This window comes from Malus sylvestris, chromosome 9, assembly GCF_916048215.2.
Source record: "Malus sylvestris chromosome 9, drMalSylv7.2, whole genome shotgun sequence".
NCBI classification, from domain to species: Eukaryota; Viridiplantae; Streptophyta; class Magnoliopsida; order Rosales; family Rosaceae; genus Malus; species Malus sylvestris.
In genome coordinates, this window is record NC_062268.1 from 25592982 (window position 1) to 25610043 (window position 17062).

Genomic DNA, 17062 nt, shown 5'->3' on the forward strand with positions numbered 1-17062 from the left:
TTACATCGTGCAATGCTAGTTCTAAAAAAGAATCCAGCCAAGGACAAGTCAATATGATAATGACTAGCACATTAGTATCCGATCTACAAAACAAATATAAAGCAATTACATAGTGCAATACCAGTTCTAAAAAATATCCAGCCAAGGACAAGTCCGCCCTAAATTTTGGACAAATACAACACCAATAAGAGGACGGGTCGCCACTCACATCCTCCGGACACTCCATTGAATGTCAAAAACGTTTATGTAGAAAAAGGTTTTATTTTTTATTTTTTATTTTTCGTTCATTCACATATATACAATTATAGAAGTAATATATACAACAAACCTAATATAAAAGATTTAATACAATGAATCTTTGAGTGCACCCCATAAATTTCAATACAATGAACCTAATTTAGATTACGAAGAGATTTGGGAGTTTGACAATCTCACTAATGTCGTGGCTTGTGGAGAGGCTTGGTGAGCACATCAGTAGGTTGATCAACATGGAATAAAGTATACCAGGGTGGACGACCGAGGGTTGACAAGTTTGGAACATAGGAGCTGACATCGCGGCTTGTGGAGAGGCTTGGTGAGCACATCAGCAGTTTGATCAACATGGAATAAAGTAAACCAGATGACTACCCAGCACCATTTTTTGATGAACAAAGAGATAATCAAGCTCAATATGGCGAGTGGGAGCATGAAAACTAAGATTAGTAGCCATGAAAATGGCACTGAGTTTATCACAACAGAGAAGCACTAGAAACCGCAAGAATGAGACATTGAGCGGTATTTAGACTCAGCACTGGAGCAAGAAATAGTGGGCTACTTTTTGGAGCATCAGAGATAACATTGGAGCTTAAATAAACAAGATAACCAACAAGCTCACGGAACTCAGTAGGAGACAAAAGTAGAGGGTCGTCTGTAGAAGATAAAACGACTTTGGCGGCAAGATAGGTAGAAGATGGTTTGTGTTAGAGATATTAAGTCAATGGGTTAGATGATGACAAGTGTCAGAGGATTAAGAGTAGTTGTTAGTTTTAGTTAGATGTGTTTGTTGTATAAATACTCATGTACAGTGTTGCTTACACATTAAGAAAACAAGAAGAAATACATTCGATACAATTTTGCTTCTCTCTCTTCTTTCTCTGTCATAGCTCTCGAATCCTTTAATATCAAGAATGTTATAGAACTTCATCTACAAGATTAACATGGTATCAATTGCCGCCATAGCTAGCGCTTGATCTCCGATCCTTCTTCTGCTTCCGCTACTGTGTCAAGTTCTTTTTCTTCGTCTTCTCTGTGCTCGGTGTTGCTGCTCATCTTTGTTTGGCAGTTTCGACTTTGCATTCTTTCTGTGCGATTCTAGGGTTTCATCAACTTCTGCACTTTGTTCGTTTGTTTGGCAGATTCGACTTCGAGTTCTTCATTTTTCTTCGAGACTTTGTCCTCTGCCTACCAGGTGTTTGTTATAATTCCTGATAGCTCATTCTTCTTCAATTTCAGAATTTGCAGCTTCTTGATTTGCAATCATGGTAACTGCTTCTCAATTACAACTTCTTCAGTCTCCGATTACTGCGCTTATTTCATCAATTTCCACATCTGTGAGTGTTAAACTTGATGACTCGAATTATCTTAATTGGCATTTTCAAATGCAATTACTGCTTGAAGGCAATGGGATTATGGGATTTGTTGATGGTACGACTCAATGTCCTGCTCGCTTCAGTCCTCAATCTAGAGACTCTGGACTAGTTTCTACTTCCTCCACATCCGTTGAAATTGATGAGTATCGTATATGGATAATGCATGATAGAGGTCTTATGCAGTTGATTACTGCTACTCTATCTCCGATAGCTATGTCGTGTGCTATTGGTAGTACTTGCTCTCAGGATTTCTGGACTAGCTTAAAGGAACATTTTTCTACTGTTTCTTGGACAAGCATATTCCAAATGAAGTCTAATCTTCAAACAATCAAGAAAGGTTCTGACTCAGTTGTTCAGTACTTACAAAAGATTAAGGAAGCACAAGATTATCTCTCCGCTGCTAGTGTTCCTTTTGCTGATGAAGATATTGTTATCCTTGCACTTAATGGTTTACTTGCTGAGTACAACACATTTCGGTGTGTTATTCGGGGTCGTGAAAATGTGATTTCAATGAAGGAATTCAGGTCTCAGTTGCTTGCTGAAGAGACTATAATTGAGTCTAATACTCAGGCTCCATTTCTGTCTGCTATGATTGCTAATAATTCTCCCCAAGTATCACAAGGGTTATTCTCTAGTGGCAATGGACAATCTCCGCCTGTGAATGGTAATTTATGGAGCTTTAATGGCAATAAAAACCGACATAAAGACAAGTTCAATCAAGGTCCTAGAAACTTCAAGTCTAGGTAGTTTTATCCAACTCAAACATATGTTCTTCCTACATCAGCTCCTGGAGTTCTTGGTCAACCACCAGGCCTTTATTCTTCAAGTTCTTCAACTCCTCAAATGGTTATTTGTCAGTTATGTAACACTGAGGGTCATTATGCAGCCTTTTGCGTTTCTAAACCATCCACAAGACCTCAGTGTCAAATATGTGGTAAAACAAATCATGCCACTTGGTTCTGTTTTCATAATGATAAAGGCCCTAACTATATTGGTCCTCGTTCTGGAACCTCTTACCAGCAAAGGTCTCCTTCATTTTCTCCTTTCAGTGGAGTACAAGGTTATCAGTCTTCAGTGGCATCTCCTTAATTTCCTCAGCAATCTATGCAAGCTATGCATACTGTTCTTTCCTCAGCAGTCTTAACCAACTCCACAGTCTACTCCTCAGATTTGGCTTACTGATTTAAGAGCAACAAATCATATGATTACAGATTTGAGTAATCTTGCTCTAGCATCTTCATATCCCTCTAATGAAGTCATTCAAACAGCCAATGGTGAAGGTTTGCGTGTATCTCATGTTGGCAATACTACACTTAAGATGAATTCTGTTTAGCCTCTTAAATTAAACTCTGTGTTATATGTTCCTCAATTAACTTAGAATTTGTTGTCAGTGCACAAAATTTGCCTTGACAATAATTGTTGGCTCATTTTTTATGCATTTGCTTTCTGGATTCAGGACAAGGCCACATGGAGGATATTATTCAAAGGGTTGTGCAGTAATGGACTCTATCCCATTTCCTCTCTTGCTACTTCCAATCTTGGAGTTACCAAACCAATTCACCAAGCTAAAGCACTTCTTGGGCAGCTGGTTAATTCTTCCATTTGGCACCAAAGATTAGGTCACCCTTCTAATCCCATTGTTACCTTGATGTTGAATAAAGCCAACTTATCATGTACTAAGGATTCTTCACCTGTTATGTGTCAAAGTTGTTTAGAAGGAAAGTTTTGTAAACTACCTTTTTTAGTCCATGTTATTAAGTCTGTAAAACCTTTTGAGGTGGTGCATAGTGATCTTTAGGGTCCTGCACCTTGTATGTCAGTCGATGGCTTCAAATACTATGTTACATTCGTAGATGAATGTACCAGATTTTGTTGGTTGTTTCTTCTTGTGAATAAATCTGATCTTTGTGCCACTTTCATTATCTTTTATTCTTTGGTTCTCAATCAGTTTTCAACCACCATTAAAGTTCTCCAAAGTGATGGGGGGGGGTGAGTATATTTCTCACAAACTTCAAACCTTTCTTTTACACAAAGGGATCTCACATCATATATCTTGTCTTTACACCCCTGAGCAGAATGGTTTAGCTGAGAGGAAACATAGGCACATTATTGAAACTACAATCACTTTACTTCAAACAGCAAGGCTACCTTCTCAGTTTTGGTCTTTTGCTTGCCAAACAGCCATTTATCTTATTAATAGAATGCTATCACTTGTTCTATCCAATACCTCCCCATTTCAGAGTTTATTTGGTGTTGATCCTGTTATATCCCATCTCAAAATATTTGCTTGTACTTGTTATCCTCTCCTTAAGCCATATAATACCACAAAGTTACAAGCTAAGACCATTAAATGTGTTTTTCTCGGATATGCCTCACACTACAAAGGGTATATTTGTTATGATGTATCTCACAAGAAAGTGTATATTTCTCTGCATGTAGTTTTCTTTGAACAAGAATTTCCATATACAGACTTATTAACTCTTCCAAAATCACAACTCTCATCTCCACTTGAACCTATATCTTGTCCTGTTCCTTTTGTGACTCCCAATAATATAATAGTGCCATCTTCCTTCTCAAGTCCAAATTCAACAGGTCCTGTGCTTGTAGAGATTTCATCTCATTCCCTTACCTCATCTCATTCCCCTAGTTCCCCTACAACATCCACTAATGTTCAGTTCCATTCTCAACCTCAACCTACACCTTCTCCAGCCCCTTCCACCAATGCTTCCTCTCAATCCATTACTGATACAGTACATGTCTCTTCTCAGCCTCCTGTGGTGCTTGATCATTGTCCTGAGGTTCTTCCAGTGGTGTTAGATATTCCACCACTCAATCTCCATCCTATGCAAACCAGGAGTAAGAGTGGCATTAGTAAGAAGAGAGTTCTTTTATCTGCATTATCTGCATCTTCCTCAGTTGATTTATTAGTCATGGAACCAGCTACATATAAGTCTGCTCTTAAGTGTCCTCTTTGGTTCAATGCTATGAAGGAAGAAATTGCAGCATTGCATACACAAGGTACTTGGAGTTTGGTGGATCTACTTGTTCACAAGAACTTGGTGGGTTATAATTGGGTGTTTAAGATAAAAAGATATGCTGATGGTTCAGTTGCACGGCATAAAGTCAAATTGGTGGCCAAGGGATTTAGTCAAGAACCTGGAGTTGATTATACTGAGACGTTTAGTCCGGTAGTTAAGCCTACAACAGTAAGAATGGTTTTGGCATTAGCTGCTCATTTTGATTGGCCTTTAAGGCAACTAGATGTGAAAAATGCCTTTTTACATGGCATTTTGCAGGCAGAAGTTTATATGGCTCAGCCACCTGGCTTTGAGGATCCGTTACATCCTCATTTGGTCTGTCAACTTCACAAATCACTCTATGGTTTAAAACAAGCCCCAAGGGCTTGGAATGAGAAGTTCACTGCCTTTCTTCCAAAATTGGGGTTCTAGAATAAATATTTGGAGTCATCCCTCTTTGTGCAAGTTATTGGTTCTGATATTGTAGTTCTTTTACTTTATGTCGATGACATAATAGTAACTGGCAGTACTTCCATAGGTATTTCACAAGTGATTTCAGCCTTGACTACTGAGTTTGATATCAAGGACTTAGGTCTTTTGCATTATTTCCTTGGCATACAAATTACCAAGACTGCCAATGGTTTATTCCTTTCTCAACAGAAGTATGTTCAAGACTTATTGACAAAAACCGAGATGCTTGATTCTAAGGCTTGTGATACTCCCTGTCTTCCTTACCATAGGTTGCTCAAGGATGATGGTGATCCTTACAATAATCCCATGTTATATAGAAGTGTTGTAGGTGCTTTACAGTACCTTACTTTCACTAGGCCTGACATTGCCTTCTCGGTGCATCAAGTGTGTCAGTTTATGCAGACACCAATGAATGTTCACTTCACTGCTGTCAAGAGAATACTGAGGTATTTGAAGGGTACCATGAACTTTGGCATTACTTATACTCACGGTGATCTCAGCTTGAAAGCATTTAGTGACGCGGATTGGGCTGGTGACCCTGATGACCGAAGATCAACCACTGGTTTGGTGGTATTTTTAGGTAATAATCCTATTTCTTGGTCTTCCAAGAAACAACAGACTGTTTCCCGATCTTCTACTGAAGCTGAGTATCGGGCATTGTCATCCACTGCTGCTGAGCTAGATTGGATTAAACAACTTATGGTTTTTCTGCATATTCCATTGGTGTCTCCTCCTACTTTATTTTGTGATAATATTTCTGCTATAGCATTGTCATTCAATCCTATTCAGCATCAACGTACCAAATATATTGAGATTGATGTACACTTTGTCAGGGAGAGAGTTGCCAAGCATCAGCTTTCTGTGCAGTTTGTTTCATCTTAGGAGCAGTTTGCAGACATTCTGACCAAGGGTTTAAGTTCCACTTTGTTTCGTATACATTGTAACAATCTCATGCTAGGATTCTCTAAGCATGAGATTGAGGGAGGATGTTTGAGATATTAAGTCAATGGGTTAGATGATGACAAGTGTCAGAGGATTAAGAGTAGTTCTTAGTTTTAGTCTGATGTGTTTGTTGTATAAATACTCATGTACAGTGTTGCTTACACATTAAGAAAACAAGAAGAAATACATTCGATACAATTTTATTTCTCTCTTTTCTTTCTCTGTCATAGCTCTCCAATCCTTTAATATCAAGAATGTTATAGAACTTCATCTACAAGATTAACAGTTTGCAGTGAATAAGGTTGCGCTTCAAGAGTAACTAAATCATTGAAGAAGGTTGTGCTTCAAAAGTAAATCATAGGCATATTTCAACTAATTGATATGTAGCGAACCAATGTGGAAATGAACATGTAAACTAAAAACAATGGAGATGACCAAAATTCGTAATGTCAGAACCCCAACCGAGGGCATTAATAAAGTTCTGTACTAAACGAGAGTCATTACCACTGATAACAATGTCATCTATGCAGAATTAGAGATAAATAACATGAGACCCATGTCAAAAAATAAAAAGAAGGGAGTCGACAAGACTTTGCTTGAAACCAGAAGTGATTAAAGCAACTGTCTTATCCACCACTATATTAAATTAAACCGACGCCACCTACTGACACTATAAGGCCTTTTTGTAGTAGTGAATGCGGTGAAACCATGCACGAGGAGCTTGCTTGAGTCCATAGAAGGCTTTGTGAAGTTTGCAGACATAGTGAGGGCGACCGGGATCAATGAAACTTGGTAGTTGAGACATAGATATCTTCCTGTAAAGCCCATGGAAAAAAGCATTTTTAAGTCAAGTTGTCAAAGCAACCAATTACAAGAGACCGCAAGATTAAGAATTGTGGGGATGGTGGCAGGTTTGACGACCAAATGAGCTTTGTATCGTTCAATAAACCCATCAAATTTGTGCTTGATGTAGCCCCAGTTTGGGGTTGAGGTGATTTTAAAAAAAGCTCCTATGAAAAAAAGCTGAGAGTGTTTTTGGTGTTTGGTAAACTTAAAAAAAAGGGCTTATTTTGGAAGCTGCTGTGAGAATAAGCTGAAATCAAAGGAAAAAGCTGAAGCTGCAATTTGTAGCTTTGGAAAACTGGCTTTTTTTCAAAGCACACAGAACTACAGTGCTCCTTTAATGAAAAGACCCACTATCAGACTGTTTTTTTTTCAAAAGCACTTTTACAAAAAAGTTTACCAAACACTCTGCTGATTTATTTCACAGCCGCTTATTCTCACAGCACAGCCGCTTATTCTCACAGCAGCTTTTTTTCAAAGCACAGCAATACCAAACCAGCCCATAGAAGACCCACTTGCAGCCATCTTGATTATGGTGGGAAGAGGGTGGAACAATGGACCAAGTATGATTTTTGAGAAGTGCATTGATCACTTCTGACATAGTTGTGCGCCATTCGGGATGCTTGGATGCCTAAGAGAAACAAGTGGGTTCAATGTCAAAGATGTGTTGGAATTTATTAAGTTTATTTATGAAATTAATTAGAGATTTGGTTTGATTTTGTAGTAGGGTATTTTTGGCATTTACGCATTAGGGTTTCTTAGGTTTATTGCTCTATAAATAGAGCTTGTAATTTAGTTTGAGAATTAAGTTATTCACAATGTAGTCTCTTAGGTTTTTGTAGCCGTTCTGGCATTCTCAGTTAATTTAATAATATTTCTATTATTTTGTTAGTCTCGTTCGTTGCGCACTATGATATTCAACTTCGTATCAGAGCGGGTTCGATCCTTAGGGTTCAATCCGTTCTCGTTGGTATCAATTTGTTTGTATCAGTTTTGTTTCCGTCATCTTCTACTGCTTGTGTTTTCGTTTTAGATTTGTTATTTGGTATTGATTGTTTGCAAGAAGAAAAAAAAAAGGAAAATAGAAAGGATCTTGCTGCTGTTGTTTGTTTGCGCAGAAGAAAAAAAAAGGAAAACATAAAGGTTCTGTTTGTTGGCATGAAAGAAGAAAGAAAGAAAAATGGGAAGGAAGGAAGGAAGGTAGAAAAAAAAAAGCAAAAAGAGAAGGAAAAAGAAAAACAATTGTTTGCTGTTAGTTTAAAGTCCACACGGGCAACAAGAAAAAAATGGTTAAGTTGTTTTTAGGTCCACACGAGTTGTTGGTCTATTTAGGATTGTTTTGTGACTGTCATTCGAGTACTTGGAATTGTGACTGGAATTGTGACCACTCGAGTGATAGTTGTGTTTGTTCGTTCGTTACTACAATTGAGATATGGAAATCTCGTCCGTTTGGTGATGGGTTATTTCCATACTCTCAACACTAGCTAGTCAAGAATCAAGAACCAGTTTGCCAGTTTGCTAGTTTGCCATCAAGAATAAAGAATCAAGTCAAGTCAAGTCAAGAATCAAGTCAAGTCAAATTTGCATACTTGTCTGTCTGTCTGTCTGTCCGCATTACGGAGCCTGTCTGTCTGACCGCGTTGCGGAGCCTGCCTGTCTGTCTGTCCGTCTAACGGAGCTTGTCTGCCAAACGGAGCCAGTCCACATCTGCTTGTCAACCTCATGACGTGTACCGCCATGAGTTTGACGGGGGGTGTTGGAATTTATTAAGTTTATTTAGGAAATTAATTAGAGATTTGGTTTGATTTTGTAGTAGGGTATTTTTGGCATTTACGCATTAGGGTTTCTTAGGTTTATTGCTATATAAATAGAGCTTGTAATTTAGTTTGAGAATTAAGTTATTCACAATGTAGTCTCTTAGGGTTTTGTAGCCGTTCCGGCATTCTCAATTAATTTAATAATATTTCTATTATTTTGTTAGTCTCGTTCGTTGCGATCTTTGATATTCAACTAGATGGTGGTGATAAGAGTGAAGGATGATTTTGTGAAAACATGTTCATTTAAGCAACATCAATAAGCATGCAATTAACAATTAAAGGCGGAATCATGCTTGCATGCACTTAAAAACAAAACATTAACCATGAAATTCAAAGCCTAGTAGATTGGTGAACCAAGACTCAACTCAAATCAAAGTGAGTTGAGAAATATACCTTTGTAGATTCCTCTTTGCATAAGCAAAGGCTAATCACCCAAAGAGAGGGCCTTCATTCCTTGCATATTAAATCTATGGATTTGGATGGAAGAATAGGTTTCTCCAAGTTCCCAAAATTGAGAACCTCTAAGTCTCTTCACCAAGGAGAGATTGGAGAAGAAATGAGTGACCTTGGAGTAGTGGGATTGCTAGATGCACCCTCCAAGGGGCCGGCCTCTTTAGAGAGAAATGGAGAGACATGTTCTCTCCAATTTTCTCCAAAACAAACCCTTAAATGAATTTTGGCTATAAAGTCATATTTATACCTTTATTCATTTGAGTGGAAAACTTGTAAATAAGTCCAAGTTCACTACCCTTAACCATATGGCCGGCCTTAGGGTGTTGTTTGGGCTTTTGGGCTTTTGTGAATTAAGTTGTCATACAACTTAAGTCAATGGGCTTGACGTTCGAAGCCCATTGGGCCTAAACGTCCAAAACTATCCCGAGGTCTTTAACGAACTTATTCGTTTGATTAATTAACATATTAATTAATCCTTGCCATAAATAAATAATTAAACCATTTAATCATTCTTACTCATCTCCATTGTTTCTTCAATCTCCATCTTACACGGTGTGCGATCCATTAAGTTCCTTTTAGCGAGGAAGTGGGCGATTAAAACCATTTTACATCGATTGTGAATTGAAACTTACTTTCAATTCTCCCTTTAGTGATTATACACGTTTATGAAGGGAAAACTATGAGATTCTAGCATGGGATTTCATAATGACTATCATGCATATCCAAATCAAATTTAATATACGAAAGCAGCGGAAGCATTTATAACATATTATCAAAGCTATAGTCATGCAAATCCCCTTCAAGGTTCATAGGTTTATATATAATGCATCAAAACAATTTATAGAATCAAGAACAAAGTGAAGGTTAGTCTTATACCTCTTGATCTAGACTTGAGACCAAGGATGGACCACCTCCAAGCCCTTTGCTCCTTGAAATCCTTGAGCCTAGCTTCCCTCCTTGCCTCCTCCACTTTGAAAGAATGAGTGCTCCTAGGTTCTCTTCAAGTTTCCAAAGTAGGAAACCTCTAAAGATCCTCACCCACTAGTGTAGTGAGAAGGATGAAGGAATAACCAAAAGGGTGAAAGATTGTTAGCTAAAACACCCCAATGGTGGCCGGCCCTTTGATGTGTTAGAGAGCTTTTTCTTTTGCCTCTTTGTTGTTTAAACACTTCAAAAAACCCTTTTGAACTTTATCACTATAAAGTTCCTTATATAGAGAAAAGAAAACCTAGTCAACACTTGACCAAATATCTCTCCTTCCCCACATAATATGGCCGGCCCTCTTTGTGTTGTTTGGGCTTTGGGCTTTCATTTATTTCAAGTCATCCAATGCTTGAATAAAAGCCCAATGGGCCCAATTAAACCCGAACGTTTCTTTAAGCCCAAAACGATCTTTATCACTTTTATGATTTCTTTAGACTTTTCTAAATTAATCACAACACATAATTAATCCAATTAATTGTTTCCATCATCCATTAGTTACTCACCACAATAGTGTTTTGGTGAACAATCTTTTAGGTTCTAATTAGTAAGGCAGTGAGGTGATTGGCATCAATCCAATTGCTTATATTTAATTCAATCACTTAGTGAATTAAAACTTCATTTTAATTCACCTTTCTTCTTTGACGACTACATTTAATCATCTAGAAGAACTCACAAGCTATGAGTGACATCTAACCATATGTCATAGCTACCCAAGCTAATGTAGAAGTTTATTCGAAGAACCTAGTCAGTTGGAATTACAATGTAATTCAATCCTTCTATAATACAATACTCTCAATCACATCATTAGGGTATGGATATATCATGTCAAACCCCTAATGTGATTATTCCTTCATATATGATTCATTTGAGTCGTATAGGAACGCTTTCCAATCAATACGCTCGATACTTCGGCCGAAGATTCCCGAATCATATCTTAGAGTATTCTTCCTCTCTTATCGAGGATTAGAGATTCCTTGTTGCGCATACACTTGCCTTCATGACTAAGTGGCTTAACCCCAATTATGCCGTGGACACCCTCGAATGGGGAGACTTTGACATAATCAAAGATTAAGTACTTAACCACAAGACAACGACGATGCCTCAGGTCTAAGGATTACTTACATCTTTCCAACCATTAGAGTTACTTGCTTGACATGTGAGTAGACCTCCATGCAAGTACTCTTGTTCGATTGTGTTCAGTGAACTCATTCCCCTAATGAGCACCTACATACTTGTCTTAGTGTCACAACACGAATGGGATGAGACTTTCCATCCTTCCAATTGAAGCAGACATAGTATGTACCGGTCTACGCATTGTCAGTATCCCTCCGACAATCCAACGACCAAGAACCTTTTGGACATAATGGTTATGTGAAGAAGGTTTCTGTAGTCTAACATCATTAGATTACTTCTTCAATCGATCCATTGTCCATGGATACACTATTTAGGACATATTTCGTTGATTGAGATAGTCCTAATTCGTGTCTTTGCCATTTGATGTATAAGATTCATCCATACATCGATTCATTTGTCCTGAAAGATTTCTTCCAAAGATTGACTTTCAGGGCATATTTCCAACAATCTCCCACTTGCACTAAAGTCAATCACTAGTGTATCTTATACATCTTGTCGAGAGAGTTTATGCTCGTAGGTTAACTTGGTTATGTATTAATCTCTTTTATATTTAAAAGGGATTTACTTATCAAATGTTTCCAAGACATTTGATGATGTCTCTTTAATGTGTTCGAATACTTTGATGAGACCTTGATTCCATGGCTTGAGCTATCGTCCCATTACGTCGTAGTACTTTACTAACGACCTTATGGTTTGGATTCAATCATGGGTTCTAAAAGAACCCCTTTCATTCAAAACACCTTTTGAAGCAGTTTCTAAAAATATATATCTACATATATTTCGTTTGTATACTTTATACAAACTTTGCTCCAAGCTTGAGACCATTGTAGTACAATACTAACAATTCATTCATATGATTAGTACTTCATCCATTATGAAGTTCCATTTGTTAAAATGGCTTATTTTCACTTTGGTTAACAACCTAAGTGAATGCACGCTTCCAGAGTCCCACTATGATGTTTCTTTCTCAAAGGCAATAATACTCTATCAGTTGCTTTGGTTCTGATCCTGGGATATAGTAATATCTTAAAGTGATAAACTTAGTGGTTTCTTCACCTTTGGATATCTACTTCACAAGTCAATACATGTGTCCCTTTTGTGATTTTATGACACATTCATTATAAGGGTTTTGAAAGTGATTTCCTATCACATAGGAAAATTGTCACAGCCCGTCCCGGAGGTACTTTTGGCGGGAATGTGAAAGGACAAAAAATGCCCTTGTCAGGTATCAAGGTATGGGTGTATTACGTTTTGAAAATGTTTGGTCCCTAAACTTTTAAGAAGTTGTTTAAGTTAGAAATATTTTGGAAGTTGATTTTATATTTTTGTGGTTAGGGACTTAAGAGAGATTTTGGATGGTGTGGATTGGTTTGACCACACAAGATCAGTCCCTTTCTCTCCTCCCTCTCGATCACTCTCTCAGTCTCTCTCTCTCTCCCGACCTCACACCCAAACACACCCATATCGTACGGACCACCACCAAAACCCTTCAAAACTTGGCGGATCGGGGCAAATAAGGTATGTATCTTCATCGTTTTGACGTCCTGAGTTCATTGGTGCTAGTTTTAGGAAGTGAAACCTTCGATTTCATGTGAATCCCGAACCTCCATTTTTGAGGTACTGTTCATGCGAACGTAAAATGTTGTGTTTCAGGAGATTTCAAGCTTGTGGTGAGCTTTAGGAGGTCCTAAGGAAGCTCGGGGACGTTCGTTGGAGAGTTTTGGACGTCGGGATCGTAGGTTTCAAGTTTGGCCGAATCCTTGGTTTTTGCAAGGTGAGATTTCGTAGTTTTTAGGCCCTAAAACTAGTCCAACGTGATAGTACACTCTTAGGGCTTCAATTTGGTATAAAATACGAAGAAAATGGGTGAAAAACGAAGGAGAACAGTGAGTTTGAAATTCGGCCGGAGTTCGGCCGGAGTCCGGCCGCCAGAAAACCAGTCCGGCGAGACCTGCGAAGAAGATGACACGTGCGCTGCACGTGCTGCGCGTGGCCAGCGCGTGGACCCGTGCCACGTGTGGCGCGTGGGGGCGCGTGGGGCTTCCAAAAATTTTTCTAAAAATTTCTCGACGCTCGTGACGTCGAGTAGGTCGATGTGGTATATTCATATACCAAAATTGAGCATCGTATGAGAAGTTATTTCGAATTATTGGTGATATGCTTAAAATTAATGTTTTTATAGTTGTTTCGCATATAGGTGAGACGTATCCCGAGGACGACCGCATCCAGGGACGCCACGGGGGTTACGACCCGTCGACTTATCAGTGAGTGGGCAGTTTTGTTTTCGTATTACCTATATGCTATTGTTTTCCCAGAAAATGCATTTATATGAGAAAACGTTTTTAAAATGCCATGCATAGAATTATTTGGAAAAGGTGAATTTCACATGAGTTATATGATTGATATATGATGCATACATATTGCATGGTGCTGTGGAGGCACAGGTAAGTCAGGTGAGTTCATTTATTCATTGAATTGTTGTTGTTGAGATGTGTTGAGCTCATAATCTGCACCCTAGGTGTTAGTGCTTATATTATTCACCACACCGCACGCTCGCCTTGGATCCAAGTAGGTGGATGTCGTACAGACCATGTGAGGGTTCCGACATGCTAGTCGTACAGATCACTAGGCGTGATTCCGACTAGTGGGTGATCTTAGTTATGCGCGCTGATGATATGATGAGAGAAGCACTAGAGCGTATTTTTACACCTTTCATCGTATAGACTACCTTACGTAGTTCCGAGTGATGTGCAGAGTAGGGCCGTATAGGTCACTGTGGTGACTCCGGCTTAGTGAGATATTGAGCTATTGAATTAATCGTATAGGACCAACTGCAGGGTCTCCGATTGATTCCTTATTTCACCTGATTTATATTTTGATTTATGGCATGGCATGTTTCTTGAAAATGTTAAAGATTTGAGATTTAAGTTTTGAGATTTTATATGGTTATATATATTTCTGGGAAAGTATACAGGTTTTTACGGCGAGGGGATATAATTGTTTTAATGAAATGTTTTGGAAAACTAATTTGTTTTACTGACCCACTCATTTTGTTTTGCGCCCCTCCAGGTTCTAGTTTAGCGGTGGTTGGCTCACGAGGTCCTTTCCGGCTTTCTGACAGATTTGGGACATGTAGGACTCACCTGAGGGTGATGTATTCTTATTTTAGTCTTACTTGACTGCAGATAACCTATGCTCTGAACTTATGTGTTTACTTGTAAACTAGTCCGGTTATGTCCGTATGTGGTTATGTTGAATTTGGTTTGAAATTCTGTTGATTTATGTTGTTATTACGCTTCCGTGTCGTGCTTATGGTTACGTCACGCCCACGTGACGGCCAGCACACCTGGATCCTCCGGATCAGGGTGTGTCAAAAATGCTTTCTTAAATCTTCAACATTTGAGATTTAATTCCCATATAACATTATTGAGATAGCCTTGCTATATCAGTAAGTCCAATTTCAAGTCTATACTTCAAAATTGACCGTGTCATGTTTTGTCATTTTCGAGTAACATCTATGTTTCATCAAGTCTATCAAATAGACTTTATTCACATCTTGTTGCTCAAATTATGACATCACTCCCACTGGCCTTGTTGTAACTTTAGCATTCATTCAAAATTAACAATTATATTTTCTTGATTTGAATGCATATTGCTCCCACTAATTTAAATGAATCATACATAAAAGAATTCCTTCTCAAGCAATTCCATGAAATGTGTGACTTGCTTTATCAAATCTTTTCATTTAAATTATATGGTGTCATACACCATACTTTAAGTTTTAGTCATACTAAGACCTTTAATGTAGTCATATAAGAATTATCTAAGTCTTTAGTGGAAGCATGGCTCCTACTAAGGATATAAAAACTCAACCATTCCTTCTAGGTGGTTGATATAATTCTTTATCAAAACTACATAGAGCAATATCGTTACATGAGATGTTGAATTTGGATTGTCTTGTTGTTAAACCATATGTTGTGACTCATTTTGAAACTTATTCCCTTTTGTTTCATCAACTTGTCCATATGCTTTGTTATTAGCATGTTCTCATAAAAGAGAATGATGGACAACTCCCAACATATAACCATTTTATGCTAGGTTGACGAAACCAACATTCAAAGACTATTCTTTAAATGTTACACAACATAGAATTTTAACGTTTGAAGAGCTTGAGTCCTTTTAACAACTAAAATTACAAACTCTTAATAATAGTCATGTACTATTATTCTTTAGACAACTATAAACCAATCACATTCAAGTTTATATCCATTTTCACACCTCCCACTATTTCTCATGACTTTAATGAGAAATCATTTCATACATTCAAAATGTATAAAAGTGGATTATATTGGTAGAAGACATTGTGCAGTAGCTTTGAAACATTTCAAGCTTATTTGTTTCATTCTTCACTAAGTTAATGTCTTGTTATTTAAGTGACTAAAGTCTTTAAACCTTTTATAGATTTAGACACTTCTTTCTTGGTTTAATCACTAACACAATTGACATTTTAAAACAATTTTAAGAATGCCCAATTAATTGTTCAAAACTACTAATTGAATCAAGAGTGATCTTGATCATTGTGTTTCAAGTGATAACCATATAAGAAACGTTTTTCTTATTACTTATATCATTATAATGTGATCTTCCTTTTCTTCAAGAAAGGATTCTCTAGACTTTTGTCAATTCATATAGAACTCATAAGTAGACAAATGGAACCAAATCTAAAGATTCATTGTATCCTTTTATGTCCTACATGTGAGATCTATCCATAATTGATAAATCTAAAGTTTGGTTTATCACATTACAATTAAGTGATATAACTCTTGTATCTCATCTAGGATACAACAAGACAATTTTCAATTCATAACACCACTTTAAGGAAATAGTATATTAAAAAGGCATACTTCACATTACATTAATATGATAGTTCAAACATTCATAATGTTTAATACAAAAAGTATTAGCTCTATACATTTAGAGACTAATATAAATACCTTTATACATTTAGGCACTATATAGTGGTCTTCCATCACATGAAGCCACATAATAAGTTCTTATCAAAATAAGAAAGTTTAAAGACAATCTTTAATGCCTAACAAACTTCCTAAGTAGTGAGCAAAAAACATAGTGGCCGAACCCTTCACCACATTTTCTTGCTTGTTCTTCTTCTACTTGGCTTCTCCACCTATATACAATTATACAAGTGATTAGCTCTTTATATCAAATATAAATATTTAGAAGATCTAACATTTAGAATTGAAGATAAGGACATAAACCATACCTTGTGGCTTGTCCTTAAGACTTGCAAGGTATAACTTGCAATTCCTTCTCCAATGCCCCTCCTTTCCACAGTGGTGGCAAGTCCCTTTGGGTTCCTTTGCCTTCTTTTTCCTCACTCCTCCTTTTGGCTTAGGAGTGGGTGACTTCTTCTCCTTCCCTTTGCCTTTGCCTTGCGGCATGGCCTTGGAAGAGGATGGCTTGTTGTAGGCTACTGCAGTAGTCCCTACACCGCTCTCTTTCTTCATAGTCTTCTCAATAGTTACTAACATGTTTAGTAACTCAGAGAGAGTACTATCCATCTTATTCATATTGTAGTTCATTACAAACTGAGCAAATGAATCAGAAAGAGAAGCCAATACGAAGTCTTGGGCCAATTCCCCGTCAAGTGGAGTACCAAGGTTCTCCAATTGTTCAATGAATCCTATCATCTTCAGTACATGTTGGTGTACTGGAGCCCCCTTGACCATCTTGGTCTTTACAAGTTCACAAACAG

General features: G+C 37.7%; 1 long non-coding RNA gene across 1 annotated transcript; it reads left to right on the forward strand.

Annotated features, from left to right (window-relative positions):
* The first annotated feature begins 12549 nt into the window (after window positions 1-12549).
* LOC126634404 (uncharacterized) lies at window positions 12550-14454 on the forward strand. Its single transcript, XR_007627332.1, has 4 exons — window positions 12550-12807; window positions 12943-13063; window positions 13472-13553; window positions 14359-14454. It is a non-coding gene; the product is annotated as an uncharacterized LOC126634404 (long non-coding RNA).
* Window positions 14455-17062: the final 2608 nt, after the last annotated feature.